This window comes from Podarcis pityusensis (assembly GCF_964106645.2).
Source record: "Podarcis pityusensis genome assembly, chromosome: 2".
NCBI lineage: Eukaryota > Metazoa > Chordata > Lepidosauria > Squamata > Lacertidae > Podarcis > Podarcis pityusensis.
Window position 1 is genome coordinate 97,732,359 of NC_138029.1, and position 17,443 is coordinate 97,749,801.

The following is a 17,443-nucleotide window of genomic DNA, read 5'->3' on the forward strand; positions in this document are numbered from 1 at the left end:
TGCCTGAGGACTATTCCATGCTGTCTCTGTGTGGCTGTTGTAATATGTAACTGAGTCACGCACCTCATGATCCAGTGGGTGGGTTACCTAGGGATAGCATGTTTCTATTTCCGCCTGTTATGAAACCATGTATTTTGGATTTTCAGCCCAGGAAAGTGAGATGAGACAAATTGGTGGAAATCATATGACACACACTCTCCTATGAGAAGCAGTAAATGACACTATGATTGATTTTCAAGGATGCCACCCATATGATATCCTTCCTATCTGAAGAAGCGGGTTCATAGTTTGCAGGTTCCCATCACTGAAGGCGCAAATGGTCTTGGTGACATGGAGTGCCTTCCAACAGGCTGGTGGTCCAACTACATGCCTATCTGGAAAAGGGTAGCTTCACTGCAGTTATTTATGCTCTGCTAACCTCAAGATTGGATCACAGCAGTGCACTTTACATGGAGCTGCCTTTGAAGGCTGTTTGGAAGCTTCAAATAATTCAGAATGCAGCTGCCAGAGTACTGAAAGGTTTGATGCAAGCTGAGCATGTAACACCAGTTTTGTCACAGCTGGATTAGGTGACTAGAGCTCAATTCAAAGTACTGGTGTTTACCTATAAAACTCCTTACGGCTCAGAACCCAAATAACTTCTGGAGCACCTGTCTCAGTATCAGCCTTCCCTAACCCTTAGGGCTTCATCTAAGGTTCTTTTTTTCTGGGTCCCTCCTTTCAGGGATGGTTGGAGGAGGATGAAAAGGGAGATGGGCCTTTTAAGCTGTGGTTCCACATTTGTGGAACACACTCCCCAGTGAGGTCTTCCTGGAATCTTTGTGGACATCTTTTCAGCTCCAGATCAAATGACCTTTCTCGTAGTCTTTTCAACTGTGCTGCTGGTGTTTGCTGTTTGTTGTGCTGCTGAAGCTATTCGCTGTTGTTATTAGGGGTTACTTGTGGATTTTTATTGACTTCCTGTGTTTTTATTATAATGTATTTTACCTATACCTATGCTATTAAATATATTGTATGTCCCCTGGAGACCCAAGCTGATACCTTCACCTGGCTGTTGGCACTGCTGACACTTGCCTCCTTAGCCTCAACTGCGATTCCAGATTGTTCATTCTAAAATGTAGTATATGGAATGCCAGTGCCAAATGCTGCTTAATATTTTTTAGTTTTTTCATCACCTTTCCATTGCATATTTTTATTGCAATGTAGAATTTTTTTTCACTGGCTCAAATTTCTTAAATTGCATGATTATCTAATGTTGTAAAGAATGTTTTCCATACTATTGGCTGAACTTTTCTCTATGGGTTGGGAGCAAAGCTGCCCTTGCACTAGCAGAAAAAGCACCTTCCCTTCATGAAATGGTTTTTTCCCAATTAGCAGAAGAGTGTGGCATGAAAAAGTGACCCCCAGATACAGAGCAGTTCCTAGGTGTGTGCAAGCCCTTGTGTGACACTTTGTACAAGATAATTCTCAGTATATTTTTATGGAGCACTTCCCTTCATATACAACAGCAGCCAGTCCTGCTTCTTACCCTGATGCATTCAAGCCGTCTCCTGTTTGCTTTTCCACAAGAATTCATGGAACAGCACTAGTGCATTTTCTCCTTCCATTCACGTTTCTTTGGATCTAAGCCGATTTGTTTTAAATATTGGATTCCCCCCCCCTCCCCAGATCCCACTGCTAAGATTCATTGGACTGTTTCACTGTAGGTATGCATGTATGTGTGTACGTGTGTGTGATATATGTATATAATTGAAACAAATAAATCCAATAAAATACTTTCTGCATGAGCAGAATGCAAGAGCAGGAGCTCCACAATAATAACAACAATGATGATGATAATATAGATAAAATCATTTTGTATTTGAATATATTGATGTATTATTTACCCCAACTGTAAAATTGAGCATTGTGTTAATGCATTTTATACGGATCGTGCTGCTCGATGAAATGGCTAATTTATTTTAGCATATACATAAATAGCTAGCAGTTTTCACCAGGACAAGCTAATGAAAATGATGTTATGAAATTGTCTATAGTATGAGGAGTGATGGAGTCAAGTTTATTATTGGTTGAGTACTAGGACGTTAGTGAACTGGCCATCATGTCTTTGAACTTTTGAACTGCTAGTTGTTTGTGTGATTCATTGATTTTGATATCTCCTTGTGTTAACTTGTCCTTTTATTCCTTCATCTATCCATCCATCCATTTATTTATTTGTCTAGTTCTTGCATGCAAGGCGGTACAGAGAGAGAAACACAGGGTCTCAACTCCCTGAAAATTCAGTTGCTTGGAGAGAACTGGAGGCAGGTTTTGAAAGAACTCTGTACCAAAATTCTGGTTCAGGGTTCCATAACAAGAAAAGGGAGAATTAGTTTGAAGAGGCTTGACCTTGCAGGTGTCTGCTGTATTTGTATATTCTCTCCCCCCCCACCCCCGTTTGCTCAGTTTGTTCCCCCTACCCCTAATGCCTCCCTACCCCCTGCTTCACGTCTTCCACTAATTCTCCAGTCCCAGCCTCCCTTATCTCCCTGGTGCCTGGAACACCGGGGGGGGCGGGCCTGAACCCTTTTGTCAGCTTCTTTTCCAGAGAATGTCTGCTTTGTCTCTCATTGTCTGATGACTTATGCTGACTGGTAATGCTACAAAATACTTTTAAACGACCTGACCTCATGTCATGTCTTCCTGGAAGGGTAACTGCTCCAGGCACCCTGCTTAGGTTGGGGGAAGACATGGGAACTCACTTGCCTGCCTCTACATGTGTGTGTGTTCTCCACACGCTCTCCCACCCCCCCACCCCCAACCGCACTGACTTCAAATATGTAGATTTTATACTCAGCTTGCACCTCTAGATGCTAATCTCTTAGGCTGCAGTCTTGTGCCCTGTTCGATTGATTTCCTGGTCTTTCACGATTTCCAGAACTTAAGTGCTGTCTGTACATAAGTGTGACTGATGTCAGTGGAACATAACTCTCACATAAGAAGGCACAGGTTTGCAGCCTTCATGTGGGGAGAGTCTGCTTTTTTCTGATCCTGGCAACTTACTTTGTAAGTGACATTGTGGTTTTGAAATAGCAATTGGTGTAAAAAGTGTGTCTTTTAGAATGCGTTCTTTTTTGTGTGTTGGGGTGGTGGTGGGTTGTTTCTGGAGGAGCTGCTCGCCTGTCAAATGCTTAGTAGTGCTGCCTCTAATTAAATAACTTGACACCTGCCTATACTGTTCCGAATAAAACGCTTTTAGCATGGAGAGCTAGCAGACTTGCATGTGCTTGCCCAACTCACACATCTAGTAAAGGTGAGGCTGTTCAGTGGCTATGCTTGGACTCTAACTAGCACCTTTGCTTTGTGCCTTTTAAAAAGATAGTCATTGTTAAACAACTGCATTTAATGTTCTTTAGCCTGCTTAATAATTCCGTGGGGACTTTCAAAAATACTGGTTGTGCATCGTAATAATTAAGTTGCCATGCCTCTTAGTGGGATGCTTAAAGCTTTTCTTTTTTTCCTCTTGTCATTAAAAAAAAAAAAAAAAGATGGGGGGGAACCTTTTAGAAAGAAGTTTGGAAGCTGGAAATGCTTGTTTCTTTCCTTTACCTCCCCACTCCCTCTTTTTTGTTTTCATTAAAAGAAGGCCTGTTTGAACTAGAGCACAAAACTAGTGGGAACGGCTAAAAACAGGGCAGACACCAACACCATTAACCGAAAGAGAGAGAGAGAGAAATTCCATTTCTTTGCAACTATGTTATTGTTTACTTTACCATACACATCCTAATATGGTTACCTCCCTGTCAAAGCGGCCGAGCCAGGGGCTGAGGGGCCCCCTCAGGGAGAAGCTTCTAACTGCTTCACAGACAATAAGAAACAAACGGCACAACTCCACAAAAGGCTTCCCGGAAAATAAGTGTCAAGTAAATCTTAAAGAACTCTGCCTCCTGACACACAGCTCTGTGTATGTAAACCTGCTTTATGCCACCGTGCAGCCCAAGCTGAGATGCGTCTGTTTGGAAATATGACTCACTGTGGGTATTTTCCTTTTCTTTTGGGGGGGTTTTCTTTCTTTTAAATTAATTTTTTGAAAGCTGTGGATTGACCCCTTGAAACCTGTCTTTTGCATGCGCCTTCCATGAGCATTGTTTGCCGGAGCCTTTTGCTAGGAACATTAAGGTAAGAATGTCGATTTAGCCCGGGACGTTTGTCACTCAAACTAATAATGATACAGACGCTGCTTTAAAGCAAAACAAAACCAAAAAGCAAAGCGCCCCCCCCCCCAATATTCTGCCTTAGGTGTCTCAGACCTTCGTCCAGAGAGAGGTGTGTTGTTTCTCTTGATTTTCATGCCTACGTCCTTTTAAAATGCCACTAGTTGTAGAGGCTGCCGGAGCCCAGAGGTGCACTCAGTCCTGTATAAACAGTGCCACAGATGCAAATGCGTTGCTGAGACCAATTGTCAGCTAGACCAATTTCTTTTAGAGGCTTTTCTGTTATTTCTCCCTTCACCGTCATCTTCTCCACTTGTGATTACTCTGAACCACCCTTGGCTCTTCCAAAATCTTTGCAGTCTTGAGGCTTGCCAGTTATTATCTGCAGGACCAGAACAAAGGTAGGCTGTTAAACTCTGTGCTCCGGGGGAGGGACAAGTTATTTTTGGAGGATTGTCTTCCTAGTGCATGACTGGCTGACCTAAAAGGGGGGGGGGGGAATCCTCCTCAGAGTGTAGGAAAGAGTAAGCGTGCACTCATTCAAGAAGCTTTTTATAGTGGAGCCTCTTTCTATACAATTAAAGAAGCAATGCCCTTTTAAAACAAAGTATTTTTTTTAAAAAAAAATATGATGGTCCAGCAAATCCATATTGGTAAATATGTACATATTTTAATATGTGTATTTTATTTCTTTTATAAACAAGGCAGGGTTGTGTAAAGCACAATTATTCTTTCGGAGGTGCGAGTTTTTATTCAAATTCTAAGCTTTCATTGGAATGATTAGGTGATGGTGTCTTTTTTTTTTTTTTTTACACATGAATATGAACTTTTTGGATGGCATGCTACTAATATACTTGTCTGTATTAGTGTAACCACCACTTCTTCTTCTTCTTCTTCTTCTCTTCTTCTTCTTCTTCTTCTTGTAATTGTTGTTATTTCTTTTTGGCTACTCAGCTCCAGCAGGATATTTTCTACTAAACATCCCCGCCCCCCTCTTTAGGTATGTGTAGTATTTAATGTAAATAGAGAAATGAAAAACAAAACACAGGCCCCAACTAAGACGATTCTAACAATCTTCACTTCAGAGAAACCTAAAAATCTAAAACCTGTCCATGTTGATTCTGGAAAATGCAGTGGTCAGTATCACAAATAACTACAAGGATATAAAGTCTTGTGAAGAGATGATAAGTTAACCCGACCTGAGAAATTCCTACTTAAGCGGTATAAATGGCAAATGTGGGAATTTGCAAAGATGAAGCAAGGTACTAAAAAAAATTGCAGCCTGCTGTTACAACCCCTAGGACATCATGTAGCAAAAGTTAAGCACTTTAAAGTCCCATGGATATATACTGGAGAATTAAATACAGTATTAAATCTTTCCCATTGAAATCAATGAATTCTAAAGCACTTAACAGTGACTTGACTCTGCCCCTGTTGTTTACTCTGGCCATTTCTATAGTCAATTTTCTGATTGACTTAATAGCTGGTTGGGTGTGTGTGAACATGCACATACATGTGTGCACACAGATATATGTTTATTCTTTTTGTACATTCCCTACTGCCTTTCCCCCTCCTTTTATTTATTTTTCATGTGAGATCTATAGGCTGATACTAAATAATTTGAAGCTTTTTAAACAAAAAAGCAAATCAGTGAGCTCTTGTATTCAAAAAATATTCTAACCCCCAAATGCTAGAAATGGTGCAATTTGAAGTAATCATATACACAGTATATATGCAGTAGTGCTATATAATCAATGTCATCATTTGCAAAAATCTAGAAATGCTTTTTTTTAAAAAAAATATGCGTGTTGTGTTCTGTTTTTTTTGGAGGGGGACGTTGAGGGAGGTAATAGGAATTAGTAGCCTTTAATTAGACATGGAGAAATTCACATTTTACAGGGATTTATGTTAGAACATGGAATGGCGGGTGGCTTGTTTCCTCATTATGAATACTCTCTGCACATAATGAGGTTCATCATTAGTTGATGGAGTGAATTTGCCCTAGCTCTACCTTGAAAGGCACATAATTTACATACTACTTCAGAGCTCAGGCTTTAATGGATTCCTCGATGAATAAAATGAAAAGCTACTTTCTTTAAATCTTTGAACACTGTTTTGATAATATCGATTTAATAAGACATTCAGTTTGCTTGTTAAGTATTTTTGAAAGTGCATTCTCGTTTTTGCCACAAAATACATATTTTAATGCTCAGAGTTGGACAATGATAGTCCAGTGACACAGACGTAAACAAAAAGGGGGTGAGTGGGAGAGGGCTTTATTTTCTTTAACATTGCCGATTCCTTTGACACTGCTGCTTTGCAATTATGGTCATGTGTAGTCTCGATTGTTATCCAGATGAACTGCCAGAAAGCTTGCTTATAATATTTTAATATTATGCAGCATGCTTCTTGATTCATTAAGTTGCATGTGGCACGAGGATGATTTTTTTTTTTTTACTGTACATTTACTGTATGCATTTTAGCAGTGATTGATCTATAGAAGCACATTACTTGCTCTCAGGCTGACATTGACAGAACCACCAGTACCACCTCTCCATCTATTTTAATGAGACCCCAAATCCCCCACTCCCACCTCCAAAATCTGCTGTGTACATTTGATTACATTAAAGGAAATTGAATTGTAGGTTGCCTATTATGTTATCATGTCATCAACTTGCTAGAGTACTAGTATACAGGGGAAGTGTACCCAATATGCCCTTCCTTCCAACCCTTGTTTCCTGACCATAAGCCTTTTAGCCATTTTATAAGGGAATTAAGCAGCATCTCAGTGCAAGGCATTTGTATGTACAGTAGCAAGTTTCTTAAGTTTCCTTCTTGCATGTCACAGCTTCTTAGATACATCTTGGAAAAGTTAGGAAAATAATGTTTTTTGAGAAGTCCTTTACTGGTGGCAGACAGGACACCTGTGCATAGGGAGTTCGAGTAGTTCAAGGTCAAAAGCGGTAACCGGATTTTGCCTCCATTGGTTTCAGTAGAGTAATTGTAAGGTGTTCAGACTTGTTTTGATAGAATGTTTTATTTCTTTAAAAAGATGAACATATATTAACATTAACAGAATAATCTATGTCATCCTGTCTTTTTTTTTAATTATTAAAAAAAAGGCAATTTCCCTCAGCTGCAGACCTGTCTACTTGAAAATCTTTTCTCTATTCTAAAACATATATTTGTTTAGGGAGTTTTCATTGAAGTGTACATGACAATTACAGCTGTTCATTAACAAAATTGGGTATTTGTTTTAAACTTTAACCAATCACTTTGATATGCTAATTATGGTGTAATTTAATTTGAGCCCTGTAATGATGATGCCGTTATTATGGACATAAATGATGCAGTTAAACTGAGAGTAATCTCATTTGCATACTGTACATGCCAGTAAATTAAGCCCTTTCTTCGTCTGCCTCAGCTTTAATTTTCCACTTCTTTTCACACAGCGCCTTTTCAGCCACTCTCTTATAAGCCCACTTTGTAATAGTCCTGATGACTGTTTGATGTGGAGAGTTGGTGCACCACAATAATGCAAGACACAAGATGTAACGTTTAAAGGATTCATTATCTTACTGAGTGTTCCCTTAAGAAGCTGGGATTAACAGGGGGGTGGAAGTGTCTTTTCAGTATTCAGCATTACAGGCTTCCAGATAAACAAATGCTGAGTCTTTTGGTACCCTTGCCATCTTTAAAAAGCACACACATGTGCAATGAACCCTCGTATACTGTTTTGTTGTATTAATCCTGGGATTGAACTGTTGCATATTAACTACTGTAGTAACTATGTATGTATGGAGTTGTGTAGACTGAAAGCACTATATGTTACATTAGTAGTATAACCAGGCAAATTTTAAAATCAACTATATTCAGAATGCCATCCTGGCCTACATTAGATGGACATTCTAATAATTATCTTTCTATCTACCTATTCTACTTTGTATTTTTTAAAATCTGATTTTATTCTTTTTTGATGTTGACTGGATCAAACATTAAAGTATTTTAAAGAACATTTCGATGTTAAGCATGTGTTATAACTACTGCTCATATTAACATCTTTGGAACACATTAGAACAAAACACAAAGGTGTCATTTTTTTGTTATTTACTTCTAAGATTTATATACTGCATAGCTAACCCATGGATGAGTTTGCTGTATAACAAAATGCAATATGGAGAAGGATGCCTTGAAATTAAGAAGTCTGATTAGTTTTATTTATTTTTCTTTTGCTTTCTTTCCTGATAATATTGCTACATTGTTAACTATCCATGAAAGGAAACACCATTTTTCCTTGGAGGACCGGTATGCTGTGAGAGGTTTTTGTTAGCTAAAGATTATTATTAGGCTTTTGGAAATCTTGTCTTGAACAACATCCCATGACCAAAAATAGTTTTGTGCTGTTGCCTGTAAACATTCACATTAGTCATTTCCTGGGTGAATCGTATAAAAAGATTGAGCAATACTATACTGCCCCCTCCACCCTTTTAAATAGTACACAGTAAACAAAAGAGATGTTCCGTACTTGGTTTGCCAACTGTCTGTTATTTAATGGTTCTTGCCTTCACGTTAGTTTAGTTTATGTGGCTTCCATATTGGTTTCATGACAGATTGGTTTTCCAGTGCTATGTTTCATGGGAAGCTAGCCTTCTGGTGTTCCTACTTCAGATTCAAAAGCAATGGAGTGCTGTTTCTCTTTGATTCCATTGGGTGTTCACTCCCCACCTTCATTATGGAACAAAATAATTGATCTCAGAATAGCTTTCTTATATCCTTGGGACTTGTGGCACCACAGTTTCCAAGGTAATCTTGGAAGATTTCCTTAAGAACCTAAAAAGAGCCCTGCTTAGTGAGGCCAAAGGTCCATCTTCTCCAACATCCTGTGTCCTTAGTGGTCAGATGCCTCCAGAAGCAGCACAAGCAGAACAAGAATTGTGTAGTCCTAACCCTGCTGTTGCCTCCCAGTAACTGCATACTACAGCTTTATATTGTACACACCATACACTTCAAACACATTTTAAGACACCCTCCCCAACAAAATGAATCCTGAGATATGTAGCTTGTTCAGGGTGCAGGAAACTGTATGCATAGATAAACTACAGTTCCCAGGATTATTGTTGTGTGTTTCTTTTAAATATATGGTGGAAGTGTAACCTTGATCCATGGACCAGTAGCCGTGGGCAATCAGGAACTGCATGCAAATGAGTGAATGGATGAGGAGAGGATGGATGGAACTTCCTGATTTTTTCCTGAGCCCAGCATCCAAGCCAAGCAGGCTCCTGGTGGCAAGAACCCCACCCACCCACAACACCAATGTAGCTCTTCATCCATCATGTGGGACAGTCATTGATAGATCTTTAATTTGCCTAGATGCCTTTTAAAGCCAACTAAACTAGTGACTTTAGTGGCTCTCAGGCATTCTTGGGGCAGGACAGGGTAGTCTGTTGTGGAATATTTCCACCTTGACACCATCCAATGGAGCGACATCTCTACTTCTTAACTGTATAGTGGATATGATTTTTTTTTTTTTACAATATTGTAATGCAGTAATGACAATCAGAAAGCTCAGAAAGCAGCCCTGTTATCTAGGCTAGTAGTTGTCATGTTCTATTCTAAGAACTTGGTACCAAACACGTGAAACCCTCAGGACATTTTCTTCATCCAGTTGCTTGATTCTATCTTACATAGAAGTAAGTGCAGCTTGAAAATTTCTATGGCCATTTACATTCTCATCCTGAGTTTCCTGAGATCTCACAACTGGTGACTGCATCCTATGCCCAATAGTTCATCTTATTGCACTCTGTGCACTCCAGCAATCTCCATATACCAAAGCTGAGCTGGAAAACCATAGATGTAAAAGCCACATCTGTCAAGTAAATGTATTAGCCATTTGCAGAAGAGGAGCTGTTGGCTTCAGGTTTTCGACAGACTTAAGTATCCTCCTCGTACTTGATGGCTTCTTCTCGCTTTTCTACAGGATAATATATATCTACTTCCCAAGAATGGCATGTTGCACTGAGAAAGGATTTAGATGGTAGCACCTGCAAAATTATGTTGTTTTGCCTAATTTTCTCTCTTTCTTTTCACTGTCCAGTATTCAGGCAGATGAGATTCCTGATTACATTAAAAAGGGACATAGTGACTTCACTCTTGTTGCCTTCTGAATCAAGACTTATTTATTGCTTCTTTTTTCTTGCATTAATTTTAAATCTCATCGAAGTTGGGAAAACTGAGCCATGGTGCAATAGGCCACAATCTAACATAGGATTAAATAACCCAGGAATAGGATCCACTCCTTAGCTGAGTTTCACCTCCCACCCCCAGAGCTTTGTAAATTTGGAGCAGACCTAGATATGCTGCCTGCTTCACACCTTCAGATATCCCTTCTCAGGTGGGAGATTGCCCAGGACTGAGCAACCTCTTGCCTGAGGAGGAACACCTTTAAATGTGTGGGTTGGCTTGGCTTTCAGCCTGAACCATAACTTCAAAGCTCTCCTGAGGCAAGACTCTGCTTAGTGCCAGAGGCCAAGAACGATCTAATCTGTACTTTCGAAGGTCTTCCTCCTCAGGTGGAAGAGGTGTTTTTTATTTGTGTACAGCTGATTCCCCCCATAGGATTCAGTTCCCTCTAATATAAAATAATTCCCCACCCCTGTCCCATAGAAGCTAAGCTTATACATTCATAACTATATACATACACATTCTTCCTATGTTACCCTTGCCCCTGTCTTTTCTCTCCTCTGTTGAAATTTAGGTTGTCAGTTCCTTGGGACTGGAACATGTATTTTTCTTAGGTTCATAAAGCAGGGATGGGGAAAATTTAGCCCTCTAGATTTTATTGGGTTCCATCATCCCTTATCCTTGGCTGCAATTAATGGGAATTTGAGTCAAATAGCATGTGGAGGGCCACGTTTTTCCTATTCCTACTGAAAATTATCATGAATGACACCACATAAATCAGGTGTGGGAAACCTTTAGCCCTCCTGATGTTGTAGAACTACAACTTACATTATCCCTGGCCATTCACCATGCTTGCAGGGGCTGCTGGGTGTTATGGTTCATCAACATATGGAGAGCCAAAGGTTCCCCACACCTGACATAAATTATTAACTACAATGAGAGATAAACTTTGGACACTTCCAAAGCCCTTGACCAACAGAAGGACAAGTGAAATGATCTGTCCACAAGACCTCTGCCAAGTGCTCAGGTTTTGGTGGATCTAAGATAGAATATTCTACAACTTGGTGAGAGCTAGCTGTATAAAATGTCTACATTCAATATAATAATTAAACTTTGCCAATAATTTGGGATAGACTGTTTGCAAATACCAGATGGGGAGATGTTACACTGATGCACCAAATATATCTGTGGAGCTTTTGGGAGAATAAACCGTGGTCATAGACGTTTTGCAAAATTAAAAATTTCCTTCCATATTAGAATTAGAGTGTGCTGTACGGCCATTAAAATGAGTTTCATGTCGTAGAATCTATGTCAAAGGGTCAACTACATGTGATGAAATGGCAAGAACAATTATTACTCCTCTTTCAGATCAGAGAGTGAATCATTGCTGTTAAAGAGTGTGAAAGTGACTATTTGGACTAGAACCTTTAAAAACTGAGGGTGGACAAGACGGGGGAGGGGGGACACCTCTTCCCTCTGGCCCACTCTAGAGCTTTAAATACAGGCATATCCTGGGAGTTTCCAGCATTGCTGGCAGTTTTCCTCACTCAGATTTCACTCTCATTTGTAGTTATGTGGTATTTCCATTGTTCTTCTTCAGGTTGTTTTTCATTAACATTGCTGTAGGTGGTGATTAGTCACTGGGAAGGATTTTTGCCCACAGGCAAAATTGGGCCAGGCCACATTAGACAGTCCTTTTTTTATATACAAACGTAATGTAGTCCGATAAGTTCTAAATATTATTTTCTGTTGTATAAGTTGTAATTAAAGATCCATCAATACCATTGCTACAGAATCTAAAACTCTTTCCCATTGTCTAGGTAATATTAGAAGATCCAAGAGATCAGGGGAATGTGTGGTTGCAGCACTCCCAGGTTGTCTGAGGGGGCCACCAGAGCACTTTGTGTCATGGTGGACCTGCAAATCAGGTCAACTGCCCATAGGTGGTCCCACCCCTTGAGCTGCTCAGTGACTGGATTTTTGTTCTATGTCAAGCTAGACTTGGTGACTGTAACAAAGTAAGTGGCTGTGTTAAACCAAAAAATGCCTCTGTGCAGTCTGTTGCCCCCATGCTTAGTTAAAGCATTTTTAAATTGGAAGCCAACTAATTATTTTTGTTTCATTTATTTAATTATCAACCCCCCCCACCCACCTTCCATCTTACACTTTTTGGATCCGATTGATTATTAATTAGGATAAAGTGTTTACTGTCTCACAGTAACCCTCTCCATTTCCTCCTGGAAACAGTGAACAAGTTTGGAGAGCAACTTCCTCATTAGCTGCCTCCAATTCTTTTTTGAAACAGCATGGTGATCCTCAGTTTTCTTATAGGGGTATTCCAAGCTAAAGGCCCTGGAGCACTTGCTCCAATTATACCGTGGATAATCTGATGTTGGGAAGATAGAAGTTTCAGGTTACAGAGCCAAGCTTGGGTTTTGCAAGATCAGTGAGAGATCCCAAGGAAGTCATATGCTAGTCTGACGGAGTCCCGAGTTCAACCAAGCTCTTATATATCTCTGGAAACGGAACCTGAGAAATATTACTCCTAAAGAAATCTGTGGTTGGAGCTCTGAACTATAATGTCTTTGTATGGATAGCCTTTGACTGTATTTTATGCTTTTTGAAATGAGAACTCCTAGGAAAGTGAATAGCTTAAATTTAGGAATGTCAGCTAATTAAAACGCCTCAGTCCTCTCACGTTCAGAATCTAGTAACTCATCCACCTCTTCACATATGTTTCTGGAATTGACCCTTACACTGTAGGTTTGACAGGCTTGGGGGGCCATGAGAACTCCTTGCAGATTATCCATACTCAGAGAACATAAGAAGAGCCTGCTGGATCAGGCCAATGGGCCATCTAGTACAATATCCTGTTCTTACGGTGGCGAATCAGATGCCTGTCGGAAACCTGCAAGCAGGACCCAAGTGCTAGAACGTTTTCCCCTCATGCTGTTTCGAGATATTTGAATAGTTGCGAAGTATTTAGAAGCATTCCTGACTCAATGACAGGAATCACTGTCAGAGGGACCCAGGTGCTGGGTTATAATATGCTCACCCAGAGCCAGTGTGGTGTAGTGGTTAAGAGCGGTGGACTCGTAATCTGGTGAACCAGGTTCGCGTCTCCGCTCCTCCACATGCAGCTGCTGGGTGACCTTGGGCCAGTCACACTTCTTTGAAGTCTCTCAGCCTCACTCACCTCACAGAGTGTTTGTTGTGGGGGAGGAAGGGAAAGGAGAATGTTAGCCGCTTTGAGACTCCTTCAGGTAGTGATAAAGCGGGATATCAAATCCAAACTCCTCCTCCTCCTCCTCCTCCTCTTCTTCTTCTTCTTCTTCTTCTTCTTCTTCTTCTTCTTCTTCTTCTTCTTCTCCTCCTCCTCCTCTTCTTCCTCCTCCTCCTCCTCCTCCTCCTCCTCACCCATATCTGTTCATTCACAAAATGGTAGGATATAATGTTCTTCAGAACTCGTTGCTTTCTGGGTCTTTGCTTCCTTCTCGTCTAGGCTAAAAGCCATTTTTTTGGAGTAATGCCCATGTGCTTTGGATGGGTGTCAGGACTGGTCGTTGTCCTCTTCAGATCACGACACAAACGCTTCTTGTTCTTTTATAAAACTTTTTATTGCGTATTAACAAAACATTCTTATAAACGGTTCTTAACTATTATTCCTCAGAGTCACTTATTTCAGATACCTTCTGAGCTCTGCTTCTCCGTGACCAGCCACCCTCAAAATGGCGAAGGCGCCTTTCCCTTCGTTTTCCCGCTCTTTTTTCTAACCTCCTGGCTAGAGCTGGCCTGTATCTCCCCTCCTCCCAATCTGAGCTAGAACTTAACCCTTGCCTTTCCTGTGAACAGCCGGTCCCTCCCTGTTGTTCCTCTTGCTCCCTTCTATTAGATTCACTGCTCTCCTCCCCTCCTTGGGGAATGCTTTCTCCTTCTGATAAACTGAAAACTTCTAACTCTTCCCTGACAATGGGTAATTTTCCAAATAAACCTTAGTTTCTGGTTTCAGCATGCACTGTATAACTTTGGTAATCTTTCAACCTGGAGTTGAGGGTTTTTGGGTTTTTTTGCTGGGGACAATGCTAGAAAAGAAAGACATAATGCATATGCATTTTCCCTTCTCATTCACAGTACCTACCACTTTATCACAGCCTCTTGCATTTCACCATGTGATTTTTTTTTAAAGAAACTGATAGTTTAGGAAGTATTTCAGGACAAAGCTTGTTGCCTAGAAAAAGGGTCCATAGCACACAATCCCAATGGAATAAAGTTTGCACAGGATAACTTAATGTTAAACCCTTTATTTCAATAGCAAAAGAAAATATGATATTTAATCTTTTTCAAAAAGAAAACTAGCATACCCTTTTTTTAACTGAAGAAAAACCCAATATATGGTAGAAGTGACTTGCCAGGTGTGGCAGAACTGCTACACTAGCTTCTCTGCAAGCGGTCACTGTTGATTATCAGGATGAGTGGGATGAGGTGGCAGGAGGACAGTGCAGAGTAAACACACTCATTTCCTTTTTCTAATATGGTTTTGTACTATGTCTTGTCTTGTTATGCATTTTCCCTGATCCTCATATGATTGCAAGTTTGTATAGTCTGAAGCAAGTTTGTATAGCCTGAGTAAAGTGCCTTTTCTTTTGGTACCTGGAGGTGTGATTAGCCAGCTCTAATGTCTGAGGAAAAGGGCTGTAGCTCAGTGGTCCTGCATCTACCTTACATTCAGAAGAACCCAGGTACAATTTGTGGCATCTCCTGGTAGGGCTTTCTGGAATTCTACCAGTCAGAAGAGACAGTACTGAGCTAGATGGACCAATTGGTCTGACTCAGTAGAAGGCAGCTGCCAATGGCCCTTCCTATTTCACTCTTGACTTGCCTGTAATTCACTTGTGGCACTTCACACACAGATATATTTCTTGTTAGTAATGTGGTCTTGGGTATTAAAAGGGCAGGAGCTGGGTGAAGTCTATTGTGTGAAATTTTGCCTAATATTGCATGACACGACATTCACATTTCATGGAGGACACATCCTAGATTGTTTGGAAAGGCCTAGGACAAAACTCTCAAATTAAATTTCCTGAATGAGCCAACGCTGAAATTTGAATGTTTTTTGTTTGTTTTTTACATTTTGGATGGAAGAAAATAGTCCTTCAAATGTCATGTTGTTCATTTGTTTAGCCATTTTAATCAATGAAATTAATCTAAGTTAAGGTCAAGGATTCCTCCCTCCCCCAAGTCTCGCAAACGAGTGTGGTTGTTGTTGTTGTTGTCAACTCTGGAAATTATGGAAAATGGTAAATACATAATCAGTTTGGCAGCCAGTGAAGGGGCACTTTTGATACGCAGTTCTGAAGACGTGTTAGGGTGTGTTCCCACCACAAGGTCCTTCCGCTTCCACCCATAAAAAATTCTTGCTCATCTTTGCAGGAGGGAAATTCCTACTAGTGAAGAATAGCAGAATAATTATTTGTAATTCAGCATTGCAAGCTTTCCTGCACGTAAAGCAGCAGTCTGGAATGCTCAATAGTTAGTAGGCTTGTTGGCATGGAAGGACCCAGCCTGTTGTTTGAAATTAAGTCCTTCCCAACCAGCCCACAAAATAGGGCTGTAGCAGATGTGCTAGCTGGGAAGAGCAGTGCTATAAATAGCAGACTCTAGCCCTCCCATGCGAATGGATTGTCAGGGACTGGTAGGACACCAGGGGAAGCGGGGCTGGACTCTGAGCAGTGGGGGAGCGGTAGTGTGTGGGCATCTGTACCAGCTAGGAAGCAAGACTCAGAGGCAGGGGAAGCCTCAGAGCCGGAGGAAGAGGCAGACCAGGCAAGTGAAGGGCTGGGTGCTTCCCCACCCTCTCTTGCACCTGTCTCCCAGAACCAGGAGACAACTGAAGCCAGAAGAGCAGAGGCAGCTTCTACACAGGCGTAGTCTCCAGCTGTGTGTTTGCAGCCCACCAGGGGAAGGTGCATAAACTGGTAGAGGGGGAGTGGTCCCCTGTTGCTGTGACTGCTCCATAGAACGTGAACCTGGGAATAGCTTCCCAACTGCTAGATTGGTGTGCATAAATATGCAGAACTGTAGAAGTGGCTGTAAGTGTTATCTGTGAGAATAAATAGTAAACTATCTGCCGTGTCCATTTGTTTTGCTGGGAAGCACCCTTGACATTGGTGTATTAATACACGAGCAACATACCTTGCCCCTTCACACAATACTTAGGACCATGTCAATTCTTCCAACTTTGTTCCTCAACTTAATGAAAGGGTAGCTGTAACTGAAGTCTTGAAGAACCACTACCAGTTGCAACAGGCAATGTGGTCTAGATGCATCAGTGATCAGCAGCAACTCGCTACCACCCTGCACCCCTACTGTATCCACTAGCTTTTAATAGTGGGCAGGAACTCAGATACAAATGTGGAAGGGTTGGAAAAGCTACTTGCATTCCTCCGTGAAATCTCCCTTCAACCATTGCAGAGGATTTGTTGTCCCTGAAATGATTTATTGACTGAAAAGGCAACTGTTGCTCTACGTGGATGACTAGGGTTTTCAATTAGTTCCCTTTGTTGCCGTGGTCTGGAATCACCTCTTCCCAGCATTGTAGCCTTACTTCTGGCTCCATTCTTCAAACCGTATTAATGAAGTTGGTCCTACTCTTTTACTATTGTTCAAACGTCTTCCCACTCCTTGTGGGTGCAAATCAACTGGGAATTCCAATGACATTTAAATGGCTATAAAAGCTTCCATACTTTTTTTGCCACGCTTTCCTAATTGTGAGCAGGTTGTTAGCTCATTTAGTTTAGTAGCAGTGCTTCCTATAGGTGCCTTTTTGGACTCATGCCCCAAGGTGTGTGTTGGGAAGACGTCTGAGAACTCAGCTTCACCCTGACTCTGCATTGTAGAGATAGGACTATGTAATCTGTTCTGCATTTTGCTTCTTAGAGCAGGTTCTTTATACACATAATAAATCTTGAATATATTCCAGTGGTTTTTGAAACTTCAGGAAGTTCCTTGGAATCATAACAAGGATTCTTCAAAAATGAAGATCAACAATGACCAGCTTTCTCACAGAACAG

General features: G+C 40.9%; 1 protein-coding gene across 16 annotated transcripts in view; it reads left to right on the top strand.

Moving 5' to 3' along the window:
• Positions 1–17,443, top strand: part of FOXP1 (forkhead box P1) — a 539,690-nt gene that overhangs the window by 265,211 nt on the left and 257,036 nt on the right. The window contains exon 1 of one of the 16 annotated variants that reach the window (XM_080995716.1): positions 10,223–10,242. The exons of the other annotated variants lie outside the window; for them this stretch is intronic. The gene's annotated coding sequence lies outside the window, so the exon portion shown is untranslated. Of the gene's footprint in view, positions 1–10,222; positions 10,243–17,443 lie in introns of those variants that run through there. 16 annotated transcript variants of the gene reach the window in all.